At 36.5% G+C, this 18,454-nt stretch overlaps 1 pseudogene; it reads right to left on the reverse strand.

Annotated features, from left to right (window-relative positions):
- Positions 1-12,306: 12,306 nt before the first annotated feature.
- Positions 12,307-12,868, reverse strand: LOC145114247 (SH3 domain-containing protein 2 pseudogene; annotated as a pseudogene).
- Between the last annotated feature and the right edge of the window lie 5,586 nt (positions 12,869-18,454).

An 18,454-nucleotide genomic window follows, 5' to 3' on the forward strand; every position in this document is an offset into this window, starting at 1 on the left:
CTTCTAGCACTTCACGCAGATGCTTGTCATGCTCCTGCTTGCTTTTCGAATAGATCAAGATATCGTCTATGAATACTATCACGGATTTATCAAGGTATGGTTTACAAACTCTGTTCATCAAATCCATGAAAGCTGCTGGGGCATTGGTTAATCCGAACGACATAACCAAAAATTCATAGTGTCCATATCTTGTTCTGAACGCAGTCTTTTCGATATCCTGCTCCCTCACCTTTAGTTGATGGTATCCTGACCTAAGATCGATCTTCGAGAAATAGCTCGAACCTTGCAACTGGTCGAACAGGTCATCGATCCTCGGCAACGGATACTTGTTCTTTATTGTCGCTTTATTCAGCTCTCTGTAATCGATGCACATTCTCATGCTCCCGTCTTTCTTCTTTACAAATAACACAGGGGCTCCCCAGGGTGATGAACTAGGTCGAATGAAACCTTTGTCCAATAACTCCTGAAGTTGTGTCATAAGTTCTTTCATCTCGGTTGGTGCTAATCGATACAGTGCTTTTGCTATCGGCGTCGTTCCTGGTAACAAGTCGATACGAAACTCCACTTGTCGATCAGGGGGCGATCCGGGAAGATCTTCGGGAAAGACTTCCGGATATTCACACACCACCGGAATATTCTGCACCTCCTTCTTTTCCTTCTTAGCATCGATCACGAACGCTAAATATGATGTACACCCCTTGGCCAAACACTTTCTGGCTTTCATTAGGGAAATGATTCCAGAATTTACTCTGCGTTTGTCTCCATACACCATAAACGACTCTTTCCCTGGCGGGCTTACTTTTATTATTTTCTGCCTACACAATATTTCGGCATCATTGGCGCTAAGCCAATCCATTCCTAAAACTATGTCGAAACCATTTAACTCGATAGGCAATAATTCCTCGTGGAACTTATTCCCATTCAAGTCAATGAGGATGTTTTTCATACAGTGGCTAACAGGTACAAACTTGCCACTAGCAATTTCGACTAATAAAGCATTAACTAGTCTATCAACAGGCAAAGCTAGTTTTCTACCAAATTCATGCGAAATAAAGGAGTAATTGGCTCCAGAATCAAACAAAATTTGGGCAGGCAATTCGTTTACGAGAAAGGTACCTGAAGCGACATCGACTTCTTCTTTTGCAGCTTCAAGTGTCATCTGAAAGGCTCTCGGTTTTGGCTTTGGTGGAAGATTGGGCTTTGCTGCATCCTTCCTCTTTGGACAGTCTTTAAAAACATGCCCTTCTTCATGGCACTCAAAACATACCCTCTTGTCGGACGAACACACGTTGGCATAATGCCCAGTCTTTCCATATTTGTAGCAAGTCACCCCCTCACTACATTTCCCAGAGTGCTTTTTCTTGCACTTCTCACACCATTTCACTTCACCTCCTCCTCCTCCAAACTTCTTAGACTTAGAAAATTTGCTTTTCTTGTTGGAACCTGAAGTTCCGTCAAATTTTCTCTTTTCACCAACTTCTGCCCTCTCCAGACCTTTCTCTCTGACCTGAGTCTCAACATTCTTAGCAGCCCAGATGGAGGCTTTCAAAGTGGTTGCTTCTTTAACCATCGGACCAAAGTCCGCTGGTAATCCGAGGGCAAACTTGTTAACCTTAGAGAGTTCAGTTGGAACTAGGTAAGGAACAAGCTTCATCTTTTCAGTAAAACTAGCAGCGTATTCAGTAACGCTCATCTTTCCCTTTTTCAAATTCTGGAACTCATTATTAATTTCCAGAAGATCCTGCTCAGAGCAGTATTGCAATTTCAGTTGTACCACAAAGTCTTCCCAAGACATCTTACTAGCTTCTCCCCTGAGCATGGAATCAGCTAGTAACTTCCACCAGCTCAGTACACCAGATCTTAACAAAGGAATTACAAGTGCGGTCTTTTGTTTGTTGCTGCACTCACAACTTTCAAACATCGTCTCCATTTCGGAGATCCAATTCATGACTTCCACCGGTGTCGGACTCCCAGATAGACACGGTGGTTTAGATGCCATGAAATCTTTGTATTTGCACCCGCGTCCATCAACTCCTCCATCCTGGTTGTTTTGTCTAACTATCGGTGGGTTGGCTTGACTAAGAGTCCTACTGTAGTTCCCTCCTACCAATTGCCCTTCATTCAATTCGGGCAGTTCAACAGGTATCGTAGTTTCTTCCCTATTATGTTGTAGTAATCGCCTGGTCTCCTCCATTTAGCGATCTAACATCATCTGCATCATTGCTTGTACCCCAGCCATCGTCATTGGCTCAGGTGCAGCTCCTACAACAGGTACTTGCTCAAGTACTTGAGGTTGAGGTTGTTGATCCCTGTTTTCGTTTGCATTTGCAACTCCACTGCGAGTTCTTGCCATTACAATCTATATATTGAATAAGGCGAATTTAGGTCTTTATCCTCGATAGGTATTTAAATTCCCTTATCACTCCGAAACGTTTACATGTTAGTTCTAATCTCGTAATCATACGCTTAGAATCCTACACACATAAGGTTTCCAGATCCGGTCGGCAACAGACCATAGATCCGAACAAATAATGGCACACATGGCAAACACATAACATTTAGCACATAAGGGCATTTTAGGCATCTTTCCTAAAATAAACTAGTGCTCGTGTCTAAAATAGGGTAGACACTCATCTCACAATCATTACTTAGCATTCTAAGTTTAAGTCTAGAAATCGTAGGATATTTCTTAGTTCGCTTAAACTAATGCTCTGATACCAACTGTGACATCCCCTAATTTCTCGGCCATAAAAGACCGATTTAATTTATGCTTTTTAAAATCAAATCAGAGAAATCTTTATAAAAGATGTTGTGGAATTGGTCCCCAAAACAAAATATGATAAAAGTTTGTCAAAACCTTTTTTTAAGAAATATATAATTTCATTTCATGTCAAAACCTCGGGATGTCATGTACCGATACAGATCAAAAGCATAAACAAGACATTATAAGCCTTTCAACAGTTATTTACAACTACTGGCCTATAATCCAAAAATCTCTCATCGTCCTCCGACTATGGTCGGGGTCCACTACCTGTAACATAAAAAGCTGAGTGGGTCAGGCTTGGGAGCCTGGTGAGCATATAGGGTTTTCAACCCACAATAATAATAAACTTATTAAGTTCACCAATCAACAATAACCCTGATTACCCGTTCCCGTTATCCTCACTTTACGTCCCTAAACACTTATCACAAGTTACCTAGCCTAAAGAATATCATCGGGATGGACACTACTGCTAAGGGGTTTCCTCAGCCATACATGTCCTAAAGGCAACCATGAGGGGGGGGGGGGTGGAGTACAGCGAATGAACGCCCAAGTTCATTAACACCTACAGGTTGCGGGCCTGCTAGCGTTTCCACTAGACTGTCTAGAAAAGTCTGTGGTCGTCATCCAAACTCCGCTAGATGACTGAATCACAATCACATCGAGGCCTCTCATCACTTTATTTCATCACACACCAACTATCTACACATGTTTTACCCAACATATTTGTAGATAAAAATACATATACAGTTTAAAACTTGTATAAAACATCAACTCAACAGTCACCTCAAATAAACAATTAATATATTTACACATAGCACGTATTTAACGGTAAATACTTCATATCTATGTGTAAAGTGAAAGTGACTATACACTCACTTGATTTGATGAAAATCGGGCAACAATTCGTTTCCTAAAACGTTCGTTTCTAATAAATCTGGGAGTTTTATTCAGAAACCGGGCTCTGCAAAGCTCGGGCTTCGAAACCGAAAAGATAAATTTTCCGGGCTTCTCGGGCTCTTCGTGGTGTATTCCGGGGGTTATAATCGATACCGGGGCTTTGGGGGATGTTAAAATGAAGAAAATATGAAGAAAGGGGCTAAAAGTGGCAAAATTCCAAATGTAGCCGAGAAGGCTCGCAAGCCCTCTATTTATAGGGGTCCGAAGTCGGCTAAGGAAGGGAGGAGTCAGCAGGCGAGGGTGCGTGGCAGAAGCTGGGCGAGGGTGCGCAGGTGGCTCGCACATGGGTTGCGCGTGCGAGGGGCTCGGTGTTGGCCTCTGATTGGACCGCGGTCTAGTCCGAGGCTTCGGACGTGGCTCCTCCCGCGAGACTCAGACACGAGGAAAGGGACACGCGTCGGACTCCTAGTGGACCACTTCGGATGACTCAGCAGCTCGGATGACTCAGAAAACTTTCGGACACGTGGCATGTTCTAAGCGAAGGTGACGTGGCCGAAGCCACCTATGCGAAATTTCTCGGTTTTGGCAATATTTCTCGATTTTCGCGCCAAAACTTCTAAAATCCATAACTTTCGCATACGAGCTCCGTTTTTGACGTTCTTTATATGCGCGCGTAGGTAAAATTACGCTCTACAACTTTCGTTTAGACTTCGTCGGCTATTTTGACTTTAATTTTTATATTATTATTTTTAACAGACCGGGACAGGAAATCCGTTAAAAATTCATAACTTCTTCATCCGACGTCCGTTTTCGTCTGTCTTTTTACCGTTGTGCTACAATTGACGAGACCTTCGATTCTCGTGTAGGTCGTGTCGGCTAAAAATCACTCGATCTAAAATTCGAGTTTTTAGTTGTCTACTGCTAAGCTGAAACTTCGAAAAATCATAACTTCCTCATACGAAGTCAGATTTGGGCGTTCTTTTTATACCTACTCTCGGTTTAACGAACACTACGAGTTTCGTTTAGATCACTAAGGCCAAAAAGTAGTTTATTGAAAACTCACTTTTTATGACATTCGGCACCGTGCCGGTTTTGTCGCGAAACTTCGACAGGTCATAACTTCTTCGTTATAACTCGGATTTCGGCATTCTTTATATGTCCGTAATCCTTGTCATGCCTACTAAAAGTTTCTTAATAGATATCGGCTTTATCTAATATTTAATTTTGACGCTCATTTTTATTCTTAATTAATTAAACCCTAATAATTAAGCATAAAACACATAATTCACATAATATTCACATAATTCCTTTTCATTTCTTCAAAATGAGTTACAAAGGTTAACCTAGACTATAATGTCAATATTAATGCCTAGCCTAGAAACACGGGCATTACAGGTATTGTGTGACGAATGAGAACCTTCGTATTTGAAAAATTGAGACTAATTCCTTGTTCACATAAGTATGTGAGTCAAGTAAAGGATAATGAGATATGGTACACAATGTTGTGCACTAGTCAAGTCCACCACAAAGAACGATAAAGTGTTCGTTATGATTTGCTAAAAGATTAGTAAATATGATTATACTTAAAAGATTAAATATGATTCTGAATCATTGAAAAGTTCCAATGAATGGCAGAACGAATAAGAAGAATCAATTAGGCAAGAAAGATAAAAGTTTCTCCAATCTAAGAAGAAGGGAGAGTACTTTTGTATCATGTTTATGATCGTCTTAAGAACCATATTAAAATTCATCCTCTAAGAACACCTTAGTGCACTAGTATGGCTAAGAAGAGGAGTCGAGAATTGTCAAAATGGGTTAAGTCAATAAGATGAATCATACTTCGTTCCAAAATCAAGTTTTAGAGTCGTACTCCAAAAAATTGTGATTTGAGTGACATCATCTTAAGAAATTTAACACACTCATCAAATGTGAAGTAGGAAAATGTTTTCTTGCTCTTGCACATTTGAAATTGGTAAGTTGTGATGTCTTGGATAAGACAAAGACCAACTAATACCAAATTGTGTGTAGGTTTGTCTTGATAAAGACACACACTAACTCTTGAGTATTTGTTTGTCAAGAAATGTTTCTTGACGAAGAATCTTATATGTCAAGAGGTCAGTGGGAGTCTAAAGATCTTGAAAAGTTTCAAGAACAGATCAAGAAGTAAACCTAATAAACTCTAGCACACGACTTGAGGATTGTAACCTATCGTATTGACAAAATTTTATTTCTGTGCCAATCCAGTTGAGTGATTATGCATATGAGTTCTACGAGTTCTCAATTGAATGTATAAGGGCAAACACCTTGATCAATGAAAGTGCATTGACTGGCATAGGTGAGCTGCTAAATAACTTGGAAGCAATGGTGGGACCCTTGATGGCAAGAAATTAAGAATGAACAAGTTCTGTCCATAAGAGGTTGAATTTGTCACAAACATTTTCTTACGATTATGCTTATGACAAATTTTCATGGATAGGAACACATGCACCATAAAATCTAAGTGTCATAAGGTTTCTCTCCTTCATGAAAATGATTGTGAGGAAACGATTTAACTAAGAGAGATTTTAAGGAGATTGCGATTATGTAAATTGCATTCTCAAATTCGATTATGATTACGGCATCCCTTTTCATAGTTCGAGTTGTAAGATTTGGCAATTAGTTTGAACAATCGAGACTTATTGCTATAAGTTCTGGAATTGTTTAGACACACATGTGAGCTGTCTAAAGCACGGTGTATGAGTTTGATATGCTTAGATAAAAGCTTGTCAAAGCACATCGTATTTGGAAATATGAACTTTGGAAAGTCAATAAGTATTGTCTTTTAGAAGTCCAACTGTTTCCTGAATACGTGTCAAAGCTAGTGGGAGCATAAATGTTATGCTGGTATGGATATAATCATCATGTTAGTGGGAGCATGATTATTATTGCAAGTTAGCAATATTAATTATAGAAAACAAAAGTTTCACTTTGCAAAGTTGCATAAGTTGAATAGTTGTTTTGCTATAATTAAGAGAGAGAATATTATACTTCGTTTATATCTAAAGGTTTAGATTGATAAATTTTGATAAAATTTAGTCAAAAAGATATATGAATGTTATGTTGAAAGGATTCAACGTAAGAGAATTCTATATATGGAAATAATTGTTGCGTTCTCACACTCGATTATGATTACGGCATCCCTCTTCATAGTTCGAATCGTGAGAACATGGAAATAGAAATATTATAGCAAAAGACTGGTAAAGTATCATGTCGTTGTAATATTCGACTGTTCTAAAATTTTCCAAATGCCTAGGGCATTAAGAGGGTAAAAGGACTAGAATCAGATTTGACTAAATTAGTTAAACAGCTGTCAAGGATAATCTAAGGTTCGCCAAGGATTGGTCGCTTGTGAACAGTTGGAAGTATAGTAATGGAAGGACCATATTGACATTATTATTATTAGAAATGATTCTATTAATAATGAGTTGTCATATGGCAAAAATGAAATGTTTCCTTATTGGGAGTTGGACGTTAAGAGTTTATGTCCAGATTAGAAAAACTTTTATGCAAGAAGGATGTTCAAAGGAATGTACTTTGAATGCGAGACTTCATGTCTATGGAATTGTCTTGTAACAATCTCCAATAGAGCTTTTTGTAATTTCATTGGCCGAGTCTTGATGACTTTTGTGTCGTGATATTACGAAAGGACCGTTGCATAAAGTGTTAGAATCTAACATATTCTATAAGTGGCAAGAATTTGGTATTCTTACACTTGTGGTAAGGATTGGGAATTGTAAAATGAGTGTGATTGAAAATGTTATTCAATTATACTATTTCTCAAAGTAAGGACCATAAGTAAACATAGTGTGCATGCTAAGAGCATGGGACAATTGTCGTTATAATTCAAGTAAAAAGTTGACTACCCGAAACAACAAATAATAAGTAATCAATATGGTGATTAAATAAAAGTGTTTTATTTATACTCAAAAGTTTGGGGCCATAAAAGATTAATATTATTCTTGTGTTTCAATTTGCATGTTTTGACTTCCTAAATAATTGAGTTATTTGAGAATAATCGAATTATTTGAACGTTCCACAGTCGCTCATACTTTGGGAGTAGGTATGAAAGAAGATTGTCATGAATTGGTGTGTAGATTGTCTAAAGTGTATTAGACATAGCAAAAGTTTGCTACAACGTTCATGAGTGCTTACGAATATGACTTGAGCATTGGATTAAACCCACGCTCACTTGGATCGCTTCATGGATTTTATCACGAGTGATTGGTGAGACGATAATATCTTATATTTTTAAAACCGAGATGTGTGAGTTGTATCTTGCGAGTCGGTTATACATTGATAATATGTAAACGCACCAGTAACTTGGTGTTATAAAACGTATTGTTGTGTGTGATTCGGTGAGTGAGTACAAGCGAGCATTGAGTCGAAGTTTATCCATTCCTTTTACCCAAAGTGGGATAAAAGCGATATCTGTGGGCCTCTCGATGATTTAGTGATGACAAAGGAAAGTGCTCGGCCGGGCCAGGACTGATTTGATTTGTTCAATTAGTCAGTTGTCATAAATCGGAAATCAGGAAACGACACATAGACTGAGAGAATAATTTCAATCCATGTCTCACGTCTATATGATATCTAGAATGGAGGAATATATGATCCCTTGTCTAAAGGACGCGTTTCTGATAAGATCATAGTTGACAGCGGCTTTTGAAAGCTACGATTGCAGATCAGGATCTGAAGTCATACGCAGAATAGTTATTAGACTTATCCAAGTGGGAGACTGTTGGATTAGTGTCTAAGTCCATAACTATTTTGGTATGTACTTGACCCGATGGTGCATGGTCCTTTTGGGTTGCCTTCACCAAAGCAACTTGATAGGATGAATTATGGAGAGAGAGGATTAGTTATGATTTATTAATATATTATGAGAATAATATATTAAAGGAGAAATCATATTGTTTAGTTAATATTAGTCAATAATTAATTAAGAATTAATTTTGTGGCTAAAAGAGATTAATTAAACTTAGGGGACTAGAACTATCAATTGTGTGATAGTTGAATATTGGGCTAATGGACTCCTTATTAGAGGAGTGGACGAATTCTATGGGGAAACCCATTAGAAATCGTCCAAGGCCTCTAAAGGAGGAGTCCATGGGTTGCTTAGGGCCTAAGCAGTCAAATTAGGGTTTCCTTGTTAGATAACCCTAATAGCCTCACTATTTAAGGACCCCTAGGGCACCAAAAACGTGGCTAAGAGTTTCCTTAGGGGTTCTAGACGTTTTTGAGTGCCTCTCCTCTTCTCCTTCTTCATCCTCTTGCTCTTGGTGTTTGTGAGCCATTAGAGGAGTGACATTTGTGACTCTAAGCTTTTAGAAGCCAATTACAAGAAGGAATTGAGATTGTTATTGCTACATAACAATCAAGGTAAGATCTAAACCCTAATTCATATTTGATTTGATTATCATATGCTAGATCTAGGGTTTATGGCTTTGGATGATTATTGCATGTTCATTAGACAAACTAGATCCAAAGCTTTAGGGTTTGCATGTACACCATAGGAATGATGTAGTGCTCATAACCCATCATTATCGACCACTACGACTTTCATTTAGATCACTTAGGCTAAAAAACTATTTATCAAAAATTTACCTTTTACGATACGTAGAATCGTGCCAGTTTAATTGTGAAACTTTGAAGAATCATAACTTTTCATACGAAGTCAGATTTGGGTGTTCCATATATCTACATAAATCATATCGACATTTCCTCTATGACAATTATTTTGGCTCAAGAGTAATATTTTCTACATTGAATTTTATAAACAATGGTTTATATTGAATCCTACGGAACGGTAAAAGTGAGGTGTTACACATTAGGGTTTATGCATGTTAGGTTTTTTTGTTCATTGTATGTTATCTTCAAAGTGTTATGACATAGATATTTATAGGTTGCATGTACCCTTTAATTGTTAAATGATTTTCCGCATATACATGTATTTATAACCTATAAAACCCATCAGTCCAGCCCTGTGTTGTAGGCTTGGTGTGCATGTATTATATGTGTATTGTTGTGTGGGGTATTTTGGGGGATTAACTAAGCTTTGTCTTATTGTTGTGAATTTAAATGTTTAAAGTACTTTTGAGAGATACTATGATTTTGATACTCTGATTTTATGATATGGTTATGAAACAATGGTTTGGTTATTTATGTTTTATGGAAAAAGGTTTATTCTCTTTTAAAAATACCAAAAAATATGGTTTTTGGGACGTTACATCATGTTTATGTCAATTATAGCATTTTACTTTCATTTTTTAATTATAGCATTTAACTTTCATTTTGATGTCATTATAGCAATTTACATTCATATTTTTTTTGTTTCAGTTATATCATTCAACTTTCATTTTGATGTCGATTATAGCATTTTACTTTAATGGTTTTTTCAATTATAACATTTTATTTTTTTTAAAGTCGATTATAACATTTTACTTTTTTTTCTATTATATCATTCAACTTCCATATTAATTTTGATTATAACATTTCACAATTGTTTTTTCAATTATGGCATTCAATAATAATCTTAATGTCGATTATAGCATTATACTATCATTTTAATCATAATTATAGCATTTTAATTTCAATCATAATAGTTTTTTTAATGTAAGTTATAGCATTTTAATATCATCTTAATGTCCTTCATAGCATTCAACTTTCATTTTTATTGTCGATTATATAGGGTTTTACTTTCATTATATAGGTTACTTTCATTTCTTTTTCAGTCCTAGCATACAACTTTCAAGTTAATGTCAATACAACATTTTTATTTCATTTCTAAAGTTGTCATTTTAATATTTATCTTTCCAGTGAAGATAGTGTGAAATGATTGATGACATCTTCTTGTCTTAACAAATTGAAAAGCATAACAATATTTACTTGAACAATCAGATGGAATACCCTTTTGGTTAAAGTTGATTTTGTTACCTCTTATTTTACTTTGGTTGCTTTCAATTGATCATAATTTAAACAGAACATATGTAATCTATTAGCTGCTCATCTCGGTCTTATGATTGATTTCCATATGGGTTCTTTACATTTCATTTTGAAAATTTCTTATTATTTATTGTAACTCCATATCAGTTTGATTTTGAATTCTAATTTATTCGTTATTTACTCTCTTAATCATGATCATGAGATGGAAACTAAATTGTATACTCTGTGTATTTGGTTCCCTTAGCAGCTTAGCCCCTTCAAAAATTTTATAACAAGTTACTTATTATGTATTATTTATACTATTTTAAGTTTTCAACCATGTGTTAAACGAGTTTTAATCTAATGTGTGTGTATATTAATTTGAGTTATCACATCATTATCACAAAATCTTGACACTACAATTCATGTCTTACATTTATTTTCGGCTGCCAATAAATGCTTTATAAAGCAAATTTTTTTGAATCATACATTGCAAATATCATGGTAAAACTCGACATATGCATTGATTAACTACTTTTTTTGGAACCGAATATATATATATATATATATATATATATATATATATATATATATATATATATATATATATATATATATATATATATATATATAGAGGAATGATCATTTGAGAACTCATAGTTTCCCGAGAACTTGAGAACTAAAAGTAGAGCGTTGGATAAAAAAAAGGATGGTCAAGATGCATTGTGACATTTTTGTAAATACATAGACAAAATAAGACAGGGGGGTATGTTTTTAAAATGAATCCGGGGCATTTTAGGAATCAAATATCTCTTTTAATTCCCCAGATTAAATATCTCATTTGCATCTCTCTCTCTCTCTCTCACACACACACACACACACTCACGTTGTCTTCTTCACCGATTCACCCATCTGCCCTAGATCGACCTCAATCACCATCGGTTTCAATCATCAAGTATGCCGATCTTCCCTTAAAATCACCATCGTCTCCACCACATTGATCTTAGTTCTGTTCATACACAAAATCGTAACCCTAAAATCATCAGGTTAGATGATCCACCATTAATGAAATCAAGAAGGTAGTAAAGGTGCCTTTCCTGATCCAAATTGGATCAACAAAATGTGCGTTGTGCATCTCCGAGCTAGGCATCTGCAGATCACTGAAACGGCAATCATCACCCCATCAGTTGATCGCCTTCCTCATCGCCTCCGTTCCGTCTCCATCGATTGACCTTGTTTCCGATCAGATTTGGAAGAGGAGATTAACAAAATGAACTCTAGTGGTTGACAATGGAATTCGTTCCAATGTACGGATATTCGCACAACAATCGGTTCTAATTTTTCATTTTATTTTAATTCTGCCATTAGTATATATACGATTTTACACTTCAGAATTACCTATTCTGATTATGTTCTTGTTTGAATTGAAATTTTTGTTTTGTCTTAGAGTTATGATGCAAAAACATGCTTTGATTGATGTAAAATCTAAAATCATTGAATAATACAGGCTTCATTATGGCAATTATCAACAATATGAAGGTGCGATTTAGCATTCAAGGATTCAGTTATTCTTGAAACATTCATCGGTCAGAGGTAACTAATATTATTCCATCTCAATTTCGTGGTTAAGCTTGTTTTTATTCAGTGTCATATTAGTTGCGAATTTTAGAATTATAGTGTTATTACTAGTTAATAGTTAATAGTAATAATAATATCATGGAAATTAATCTCTGAAGTGTAATTTTTTGCTGTTGACCTGCAACAGCAGCCATTGCTGATGCAGCTTCTCTTCCCAAAATTGCCATGTTGGATTTCAGATCAAGTTTCATAAGGATGTCTGGATTCCATGTTCCTTCTTTTACTCTTGCTTGTCTTTTAGAAACTTCAACAGCCTACAAATTAAGATAATGTCATTAAATAATTTACTTTTTTTATCCATTAAGGAAAAAATCATTTATTAAAAAGAAAAATGGAACACCTGTACTTCAGCCTCTTGTCTCATTCTATCATATCTTTGAGCAAGACGACGAGCATCTTCTAGTGGAGCTCCCATTACCATTGATCTTACTGGCTCTGCCACCTGTTCAAGATTTGAAAAAACTTTCTATTTTTAGCTTTGTACTTTAACTCTTTCTATTTTTATAACACTAATTTGAAATATCTACACAGTTACATTTGTATAATAATGGTTTGTATTAGAACCTGAGTCCCAAATGATTTAAGCAGGTTTCCTCTTTCCTTATCCATTAAAGCACGAGCAATTGAAATGTTTTTTGCAGCTCTGGATAGTGTGCTACCACTAGTGCATGTGTTCTCAACATCATATTTCTTGCTATCTTCAGACAATTTTGTCCCTATTCAATAAACTCTTCACGTGAATTTACAAATTACAACACAATGTCCATCAAATGGACTTGAAAAGAAAGTTGGAAAAAGAAGGTGTCACACCCCAAAACCGGAACGGCGGAATCGTTCGGGGGTGGAGGACGTCATGTACAGTATCACAACAATGAATAGTAGTAAACAAGCAACAACATCATCCATTGCATTAATAATATAATTTAATACAAGTGTGTTCTGTCAAGTTTAATAGACACCAAAAATATAAATCAAAATGAAAGATGAGTCTTGAACGAGCTCCATCTTCTCTAAACCTGGCATCGGTACCTGTCTACTGGTGACCTGAGAATACAAGTTATTTTGAAAGAGAGTATCAGCTTTAAAGCTGGTGAGATCATAAGTATTTTAGTGTCTGTGTTTGTAAGTATGTGATGTGTAAGTTTGTAAAAGTTTGTGTATGTTTGTAAAATGTTTGAATCTCCTAGAAAACCCTATGTTTTACTACTAAAAGTAGTTTTCTACCAAGGCATCAAGTATCTGTGTGTGTGTCTCTTGTAAGAGTATGTATTTTCCCAAATCTGACTATCATTTACCAAAAATATAGTTTTTACATTATAGTTCATTGTGTGAAGATCACAAAGTGAATGCAATGGGAAAATAAAATAGTACTGTAGTGTTGTATTAAGTAACTACTGCTGTACTAACTACCTTAAACCATTTTTTATTTAAAGTATTATGTGATCGGCCTGTACCATACTACCGACTAGTAACACGACGATGTAAGACGTCGGAAGGAATGACGTTTGGCACCCGTAGACTTGCAAGTCCCACTGTAGCGAGCAGCAAGGTGTAGGATAGTCAATCCAGTATAGATCTATACACAAACTCAACGCTCTCCATTTAAGGAGATTCTGGATACAAAATGAGCCATGACAGGTGATGCCATGCCCCGTTACGTGGCTCACATAACTGTGTAATGTACTTGTATATGAATTGTATGTACTAGTTGTATTGTATGTTCTCTCTCTGTCTAGTATGTATGTATGTTCTCTCTGTCTTTCATAATAGTATGTTCCCTAGTATAATGTATAGTATGTACTAGTTGTATTGTAATGTATAGTATGTACTAGCTGTATGGTGTGTTCTTTCTCTGTCTAGTATGTATGTATGAACTGACTCCTTGTATGTTTCATTGTTCTAGTAATAGTATTAGTAACTTCCTAAACTATGCCTATTATAGTTTACTAGTAATGTTGTTTGCATGTATGAACATGTTTGTATACCTTTGCTACCCAAAGGTATTGAATAGAAAGAAGGAACTTTTATATCTATATACATATACATAATATATAACTAGGATTCAAACGACCTTCGGACAAACAACCGATACCCTAAGTCCACAACCAAACGAGGAACAGGAGGTAGGGTGAGCTATCAGTCCTAAGTCCTTTCAATCCTACTTATATAACTATATCTATATAGATACACAATTAACAGAATATAAGTTTAAAAGAGTTTAATAAAAGTATTTGACATGTAAAAGAGTTTAGTAAAAGTATTTGACATGTAAAAGAGTTTAGTAAAAGTATTTGACATGTAATAGAGTTTGTAAAAACAGTTTGAAAAGTAAGAATCCACTTGTTTGGTAGTTATTAATCACATGTGATTGATATAATAAGTATAATAGATCAACTTGTATTCCCCCCCCCCCAATAAAAGCATTTAAAAACATTTAAAAGGTTAATTAAGGGGTATGAACTCACCTGTAGTGAGTGGTTTGGATGAACGGATGTTATATGATGCTAAGTGTCAAGTGAAGACTTGAGCACACACAAGGATCCTAGTTAACATATAATAACACATATATGCATCCAATTAGTCATTAAACAACTAATTAAACAAGTTAAGACACCCTAAGACATGAAAAACACTTGATTTAAGTGCTATAAGTACTGAGGATTGCATCTAAGGGTTGTAGGGCCTTGCTTATGAGTTTAAGGTCCAAGGGTAGACTCTTTTGGAGTTTACGGTTTTGGGACCAACTCCCATGGAGTTTACGGTCGTATAAGTCATAAAGAAGCATCCTAACTTCAAGTCTAAGCCTTAGGAAGTGATTGTGGCACCGTTGCACCAACTTATAGAGTTTACGGCCCATGGACCATTTCTCCATGAGTTTACGGCCGTAAACTCTAATGGTTCTTGGTCTTTTTGATGTTTAAGGTCCTAAACACTTCAAGGATGTGTTCTAGACTAGTATCCAAGGCTTGGTAAGGGACTAGGGCTCACAATGGCCCTTTCATTAGGGTTTACGGTTCAAGGACATGCCTTGACCGTAAACACCTTTGATCTTGAGTTTCTTTGTGTTTTCTAGTTGAATAAGAAGTGTAACAAGCCTTATAACACACTAAGGTAAGAGTACTTACAATAGATAAGCTTGTAAGGGTGTTTAAAGTCCAAGAACACTAGTGTGTGTTCTTGGTGGAATGAAGAACACTTGAAGATCTACACAAATGGAATGATTTCATGGATGAAATCATGTAAGATCACTAGATTAAGGAAGATATCAACTAATTAAGGCAAGAAACACTTACAAAGTTGAAGATCAAGAAGGAAAATCGAATGATACTTGAGAGGATTTTGATGTTCTAGCTTTTGAAAATGTGAAAAAGTATAAAAATGACTAAGTGTCATATTTATACTCCTTAGAGTTTACGGCCATAAACACCATGTTTGGGCCGTAAACTCCAAACTCTTGGAGTTTTGAGACTTTATTGATGCACAATAAACCCTAGAGTATCCTCTCTCCTGTTATCTCTTGAAGTACTAAGCTTTAAAACACTCAAACTGACTCCAAAAAGCTTAACAGTTAGCAAAAACAGTTCTGACTTCTATTGAAGTGAATGGTTGTACAAAATAGAAATTTCGGGTTGTCACAGAAGGTACTTTTGAATCTGGTAGTTTGCCTGATAATGTCATATTAGTTGGCCACTCTATAGGTGGTTTTGTTGCTAGAGCTACAGTTGTGCAACCTAATTTGATAAAGTCATCAATTAAAATTGTTCTCACTTTATCAACTCCACATCAGTGAGTTTCTTTGGACTTTCTGATTATCATTGTATCCATAATTGTGATGTAATTTTCTTTACTCTTGCTTCAGGTCACCCCTCATTGCATTTCATCCTTCATTGATCCAAAAAGAATTGAATGGTATAATTTCCATATCATAATTGTAACGCCCGTGTTTCTAGGCTAGGCATAAATATTGACATAATGGTCTAGGTTAACCTTTGTAACTCATTTAGAAGAAATGAAAAGGAATTATGTGAATTTTATGTGAAGTATGTGTTTTATGCTTAATTATTAGGGTTTAATTAATTAAGGATAAAAATGAGCGTCGAAAATAAATATTAGATAAAGCCGATATCTATTAAGAAACTTGTAGTGGGCGTGACAAGGATTACAGATATATAAAGAACGCCGAAATCCGAGTTATAACGAAGAAGTTATGACCTGTCGAAGTTTCGCGATAAACCGGCACGGTGCCGAATGTCGTAAAAAGTGAGTTTTCGATAAACTACTTTTTGGCCTTAGTGAACTAAACGAAACTCGTAGTGTTCGTTAAACCGAGAGTAGGTATAAAAAGAACACCCAAATCTGACTTCGTATGAGGAAGTTGTGATTTTTCGAAGTTTCAGCTTAGCAGTAGACAGCTAAAAACTCGAATTTTAGATCGAGTGATTTTTAGCCGACACGACCTAAACGAGAATCGAAGTTCTCGTCATTAGTAGCACAATGGTAAAAAAGTCTGACGAAAACGGACGTCGGATGAAGAAGTTATGAATTTTTAACAGATTTTCTGTCCCGGTCTGTTAAAAATAATAATTTAAAAATTAAAGTCAAAATTAGCCGACAAAGTCTAGACGGAAGTTGTAGAGCGTAATTTTACCTACGTGTGCATATAAAGAACGTCAAAAATGGAGCTCGTATGCGAAAGTTATGGATTTTAGAAGTTTTGGCGCGAAAACCGAAAAATTTCGCATAGGTGGCTTCGGCCACGTCACCTTCGCTGAATAAGTGCCACGTGTCCGAAATATGCTGAGTCATCCGAAGCCGTGGAAGCATTTGAGGAGTGACACGTGCGCAGCCGAGAGTCTGACGCGTGTGTCTCGGTGGCGAGCCTCGCATCCGACGCGTGTGTACTGACTCATCCGTCCGAGCCTTCACAGGAGCCACGAGCCACCCACCTCGGTCCTGGACTTCGGTCCAATCAGGAACTACCAGCGAAGCCTTCGCATGCGCAGCCACGTGCGAGCCCATGTCCTGCCAGCTTCGGATCTTCGCCACCTGGAGGCTTCTCAGCCGTCCGATCAGAAGCTTCCCCCTATAAATAGAGGGTTGCGAGACTTCCCGGGTAACTTTGGGATTTTGCCCTTTTTCACCCCTAAACTCATATTTTTAGCATTTTGTCCTCCCCCGATGCCCCGAGATCATTTCCAACGCCCGGAACACGTCCCGGAGTGCCCGAGAAGCCCGGGAAATTTATTTTTTCGGTTTCGAAGCCCGACCCTCGCAGAGCCCGGTTTCTCAATAAAACTCCCAGTTTTATTAGAAACGATCGTTTTAGGCAACAAAGTGCTGCCCGGTTATCGTTAAATCAAGTGAGTGTGTAGTTACTTTCACCTTACACATATATATGAAGTATTTTCTTTAAAATACGTGTTATGTGTAATTATATTGATTGTTTAATTAAGGTGACTGTTGAATAGATGTTTTATATAAGTTTTAAACTGTATATATATATATATATATATATATATATATATATATATATATATATATATTTATCTACAAATATGTTGGGTAAAACATGGGTAGATGAATTAGATGATGTGTGATGAAATAAAAGTGATGAGAGGTATCGATGTTTAAGATGATCTAGTCATCTAGCAGAGTATAGACAACGGCCACAGACTATTTTAGATAGTCCAGTGGAACGTTAGTAGACTTGTAATCGGTACGTATGTTTGAACTATATGTTCATAAAGTGTTCTTGAACTATATGTTCATTAGGTGTTTTTGAACTATGTGTTCATCCATTAGTTCTTCTTTTTGACATTATTACGTGTCGGGGTACGGGAGCGTACGGGAGTACTTTATCAGTATTTTCCCTATACTTTTATTTGGAAGAGCTTTGGAGTCTTTGTTCTTTTATGAAGTGATCGGACTAGCTTCATGAGTTAGTGATATAGATCATGAGTTAAATAGTGGGTGTGTGATGAAAGGTGAGTTGGATAGATGAGATGATCAGTGATATAGATCATGAGTTGAGAGTGAGTGGTGAAATATGGGAAAAGCTTTTACCCAAACGTTGGCGTGAGTGGTGCAATATGAGAAAAGCCCTTACCCAACGTTGACCCCCGTCATTCAGCAGAGTAGGGATGACAACCATGGACTGTTCTAGACGGTCTGTGGAACACTAGCAGGCTCGCAACC

The sequence above is a fragment of the Lactuca virosa genome, chromosome 5 (genome assembly GCF_052849685.1).
Source record: "Lactuca virosa cultivar CGN04683 chromosome 5, Lactuca_virosa_CGN04683_v6, whole genome shotgun sequence".
Taxonomy (NCBI): Eukaryota; Viridiplantae; Streptophyta; class Magnoliopsida; order Asterales; family Asteraceae; genus Lactuca; species Lactuca virosa.